Genomic DNA, 6000 nt, shown 5'->3' on the forward strand with positions numbered 1-6000 from the left:
CACAATTTTTGTTTCAGGATATAGACCTTCTATGAAAGTGTGAGCTAATACTTCTCTTGTTTGATTGTGATGAGGACAATATCTGATTAGCCCCTTGAACCTCTCCCAAGTTGAGTATAAAGACTCTCCCACTTTCTGTTTGAAGGCAACTATCTCACTTCTGATCTTTATAATTTTGCCTGAAGGGAAGAACCTTGCCAGAAATTTCCTTGTCAAATCATTCCATGAGGTAATAGAATTAGATGGTTCTGCCTTCAACCATCACTTTGCTTTGCCCAACAGTGAGAATGGAAAAAGTGTGAGCCTCACATAGTCTGGAGTGACTCCATTAGTGATATAAGTGTCACTAATCTCCAAGAAGTTTAGGATATGCTGTTGTGGATCCTCGTGTGGAAGACCCATAAACTGCCCATTCGCATGAAGTAGCTGGATCATGCTCTGTTTCAGCTCAAAGTGCCCAATGATCCTGGGCTTCACCATAATGGAGGTGACATTAGCAATGCTAGGCATAGCCACCTCCTGAATAGCCATATGTTCTTCCTCTGCCATGTTCACAGGAAATTGAACAAGTGCCTGAAGATTATTAGTATTATTGGCTTCCCTCAACCTCCTATGAAATGTCCTCTCAGGCTTAGGATCAAAGCCTTGAAGTTTGTCCTGGCTTCTGACCCTGCGCATTCAGTCAACGTTCCTGAGATCAGAGAAACAATCAAGTAACGTTATACTTGACGAAATAAACAAAATAAGCAAAAACTAGAAAGTAGTTAATATTCAAGTCCCCCGCAACAGAGCCAAAAACTTGTTGTTCCCAAACACACATGCAAGTATACGTGGTCGTACAAGTAATAAAATGATAAGTCGAGTGTCGAACACACAGAGACTTATATCAACTACCCACTAACTCACCAATATTGTTATTCAGTCAAGCTAAATTCGAGTTCAAGAATGTGATTATACTAAACTACAATTCAAAGTAATAACTAAACTATCAAGCAGTAAAATGATTGTTATGTATTCAATAGAGACAATATTCTAGGGTTGTGGTCGATTCACCAATTCTATTGTGTTCTAGTTAACTCTCCCTCTCATACAATTCACTCATTGTTGCTAATTAATCGATAATTGCTCTCATAGCCTTCTCCCGAAGTACTACTCGCCTATTCAAAATAGATTAATGCCTATATTCCTATAAAATCAATCTATTAAAAACGTATTAAGATTACGATATTTAATTAAGCACGGTGACTAGGTATATTCCTATCCTAACCACAAATCCGCCCCCTCCCAAGGGTTAAGATCATCCTCTCTTCAATTCTTCTCAAATCTAAACACGGCTTTCCCAAGCATAACATAGATAGCAAATAGAACCTAACTGCTCACCATACAATTAAGCAATTAATCACAGAATTGAAGAAATAACCATATATTGGTGAATTGTAATCAAGTTTAAGTCAACATTAAACAACAATATTTCCTCTCAAAAGTGACGTTTCCCCTTCACAAATAAGTTTAGTCTTGCTTTATACGTGCTGGGTAGGTCTAGGGCCGAAACAACCATCTCCCGGGTGAATTTGGAGAAACTTCACATCACTAGCGCCCTGGCTAGCGCCAGGCACCCTCCACGGAGCTCTCAACTTGAACATTCTGTTTCTGGCGCCACAGGTGGCATTAGGCACTGCCTGTGGCGCTACAATGCCCATTTTTTCTGTTTTCGTCCGTTTTGACTCAAATTTTGCACATATCGCCCCCTATTACTCCCGGATCATTCATACATATAAAAACACATCAAATTAATATAAATCAATATATTTAACTTCCTAAATCCACGAAACAAAAGTAAGATATGAGGCGATATACATACAAATATATATACTTTAAGCGATATATATATATATATACTTTAAGCAAAACATCAGGGAACTACCCTCTTAGGATTCGAATCTTCTATGATAATTATAGTCAGTGTACGCGAGGTGATGAGTGCGTGCTCGGACTTATTTTTGGAAAGTTGGACTTTTAGGGTTCTTAGGTCCTTATATTAACTGTGTATGAAGTTGTTTTTGATATGATTGAGTTTCTTATTTACTAGTTTCACCTCTACATGATTTAACTGGAATTAATTGCTTTACGACTCACTCTTATTGCCTATTTGACTCTTATTTGATTAAACTGAAGATTTTACGTCTTCTATTGTCATCTTATCTGTTCATAACTGCTTATCCCTATTTGAATTTATTATTACCCCATCATGTAATGGCTTAGTTTTAATTGATGTTATGATTATCTTTCAGCTGCTTATCCTTAATTGAATTTGTTGTATCTTCTTCATAATTGATCAACCTTAAAAGAAGTTTAGATATCCTATATCTTAGTTGACCGGTCCTTATTTGGAATATTTGACTTGTATTAGCTCCCTTGTTGTTGAACTGTATATTGTGAGATCATTGCTACATATTATTTTCTCCCTTGTTGAGTTGTTCTTATTACGCCTAGTATTCTCTATTGTGGTTATTCCTTGTGAACTAGTTCTATCGTTTCTTTGTGATCGAATGTTCTTGAGTTGATTTATTTGTTGTACTCTTGTATTTATTGTCATTATTGCTGTTGTACTTGTTGTTGTGATGCACGAGGTTTCTGCCGTGCGATTGTTGTTATTGTGATGCACAAGGTTTGTACCGTGCGAGTGTTATGAGGTTTCTATCGTGCTATTGTTTCTATTGATATTTGCACATGCAGCGTGACAAGGTGGGATATATATATGGGTTTCACATGTGTCGAGACAAGGTGGAAACATTATATTGCACGTATGGCGAGATAAGAAGGGCACTTACTTTATTATTGCACACATGGCGAGACAAGGTGGGATGTGTGAGGGATTGAGTTGTGATGATTTGTGATGGCCTGAGGGCATTCTTATTGTTGATATTCGTGTAGTGGTGCACTTACTTGTGTGAGTTCTATATTGTGAAAAACTGTGGAAAAATATTTTACGTGTTGTCCATTCCTTTTTTTCAATACTTACTAGCTAGCATTACTAGGTTAGAACACTTGCACAAGCATATACGTAGCAAATCACCCTTATCAGTTAAGAAAAACGGATCTTGATGTTATTGATCATTTCTACATACCCTCGTCTGGTTCTATTGGCATGTGCACAATCCGTGCAGTTGTTGGTTGTAATGAGGGCACAAGGTGCCAAGTGTTCTGAGTTATGAATAAATGAGGTTCGATACCTCGTGAAGGTTATTGGCTAAATCCTGATGCAAAAGTGGTTATTTTTATATGATTGCTACATGTCTTTCTTTTAACCGTTCTCATTGAATTTAGACCATATTCAGCATTACCTTACTATGTCATTATTTTTGGTGTTCCGCTGTTAGTTGTTGTTTTCCTTTTCTTACTGAAATTTCCATATCGTTTTGTCTTTATGCGTAGTGTTTATATAAATATCGTACTATGTTGCTCCTACAATTATACTTGTTCAGGTTATTTAGTACAGTAGGTGTCTTGACTGTTCCTCGTCACTACTCCACCGAGGTTAGTCTTGATACTTACTGGGTACCGCTGTGGTGTACTCATACTACACTTCTGTACATTTTTGTGCAGATCCAAGTATTTGATCGTTAGTAGTTGTGCAGACCGTTGCTGTGGAGACTCAAGGTAAACCTGCGGCTGCATTCGCAGGCTTCAGAGCCACCTTCTTATTTTGTATTTACACTGTTCACTTTTATTTTGAGACAGTTGTATTTTAGAGGTTTTCTAGCAAACTCTGTAGAGCTTATGACTTGTACTACTAGTTTTGGGATTGTAAATTTGTATAAAGATTTCTATTTTCGAAATTTGTTTGGTGTTAGTTAAGTTGTTGTTATTTCAGTTAATATTAGGCTTACCTAGTCTCTAAGACTAGGTGTCATCACGACACCCAACAACGGAAAATTTGGGTTGTGACAGTGAGTGTGCATGATGTATCTTTTGTCATTATTTTTTATTTAGTTATTTATTTTTCAATAAACAATATCTTTACAGTTCAACAAAAAATGATAAATGAGACGTAAAGCAAGTTTTTTTCCCTTTACGACTATTCCTAATTTAAATCTTCAGAATCTTTGGTAATTTTTCGTGAAACTTATGAAACTATAGAATGAGTGTTTCAATATATAGCTTCTCACTAATTCGATGCAAACTTTGTACACAAATGATTCTAATTTTTGTAGTACCTATTGTTGTTGAACAATACATACGTACAAAAAATATGATGAATGATAATTTTATTGTACTAGTTTTTATGTTGTACATGTTACCATTGTAAATTTTAGTATTCACGTAATTGAATCATTGATTTGACTTTGTTTCTTTCCTTCTTCCTCAGAAAATACTAATGTTTATTCGTATATTTTTTTTGTATGTTAGAGCATGGGAAGCAAATATGAATATCTCACAAAGCAAACTTGGATCAAAGTTTAATTGTAAAAATATTTTCTTAATTGATTCATGTACGGCACATATAATATTCAAAGAGAAGAAATATTTTTCTCATTTAAGTATGTGTAAGGCAGATGTTACTACAATTTCTGGTAGTAGTAATCTAATTAAAGACTCTGGAAGAGCTACTATAACTCTGTTTAGAGGAACAATACTTATCATAGATAATGCAATGTTCTCCTTCAAGTTCAAGAAGAACTTGTCGAGTTTTAAAAATATCCGCCGAAAATGGATATCATATTGAGACAATAGATAAGAATAATATTGAATATCTCATCATTACCAATAATGTCTCTGGCCAGAAAAGGGTTTTTGAGAAATTCCCATATTTCTCTTGTGGCCTATATTGGACAAAAATTACTGCAATTCAGGCACATTCTATCGTAAACTAAAAGGTTATTATTCCAATATTTTTGTTTTTTGGCATGATCAATTGAGACATCCTGGACCAATTATGATGATACGAATTATAGAAAAATCAAATGGGTATCCATTAAAGAATTTAAAGATTCTTTTAAATAATGAATTTTCTTGCACTTCTTGTTATCAAGGCAAGTTAATTATTAGACCATCACCAACAAAGATTGGGATTGAGTCTCCTACGTTTTTGGAATGTATACAAGGCGATATTTGTGCACTTAATACCCACTTAGCGGATCGTTTAGATATTTTATGGTCTTAATAGATGCATCCTTTAGATGGTCTCATGTGTGCCTATTATCATCTCGCCACCTTGCGTTTGCAAAATTAATGGCACAAATAATTCGATTACGGGCACAATTCCTCGATCATCCAATTAAGCCTATGAGAATTGATAATGCTTTTGAGTTTTCATCCCAAGCATTTAATAATTATTGCTTATCAACTGGGATAAAAGTGGAACACCGTGTAGCTCATGTTCACACTCAAAATGGCCTTGCAGAGTCTTTGATTAAACGTCTGCAATTGATAGCAAGACCGTTACTCATAAAAACGAGGTTACCTACTTTTCTTTGGAGTCATGCCATTTTGCATGAAACAATGCCAGTTCGTCTCAGACCGACAAACTATCATAAATATTCCCCGTTGCAATTATTTTTGGGTCATGAACTTAATATATCTCATTTAAAAATTTTTAGATGTGCAGTATATATGCCTATAGCACAATCATAACGCACCAAAATGGGTCCCCAAAGAAGGTTAGGAATATATGTTGGGTTTGAATCACCCTCCATTATTCTCTACCTCAAAATATTAACGGGATATTTGTTTACTACTCGATTTGCAAATTGTCGATTTGATGAGGCACTTTTCCCAAAATTAGGAGGAAAATTTGATGAAACCAAATGGAAAATTTTGTGAAAAAATCCATGATTGTCTCATCTTGATCCACGTGTCTATATTTATGAAAAAAAAGGTGTAAAAAATTATCCATTTACAGAAAATAGCAAATCAAATGCGAGATGCATTTACGGATTTGAAAAGGGCAACAAAATAACATATCCCTGCAGAGAATGTTCCGATCCATATTGATGTATC

General features: G+C 35.2%; 1 non-coding gene across 1 annotated transcript; it reads left to right on the forward strand.

Annotated features, from left to right (window-relative positions):
* The first annotated feature begins 63 nt into the window (after positions 1 to 63).
* On the forward strand, positions 64 to 168 carry LOC138869808 (small nucleolar RNA R71). Its single transcript, XR_011400061.1, has one exon. It is a non-coding gene; the product is annotated as a small nucleolar RNA R71 (small nucleolar RNA).
* The last annotated feature ends 5832 nt before the right edge of the window (positions 169 to 6000 follow it).

This window comes from Nicotiana sylvestris, chromosome 5, assembly GCF_000393655.2.
Source record: "Nicotiana sylvestris chromosome 5, ASM39365v2, whole genome shotgun sequence".
Lineage (NCBI taxonomy): Eukaryota > Viridiplantae > Streptophyta > Magnoliopsida > Solanales > Solanaceae > Nicotiana > Nicotiana sylvestris.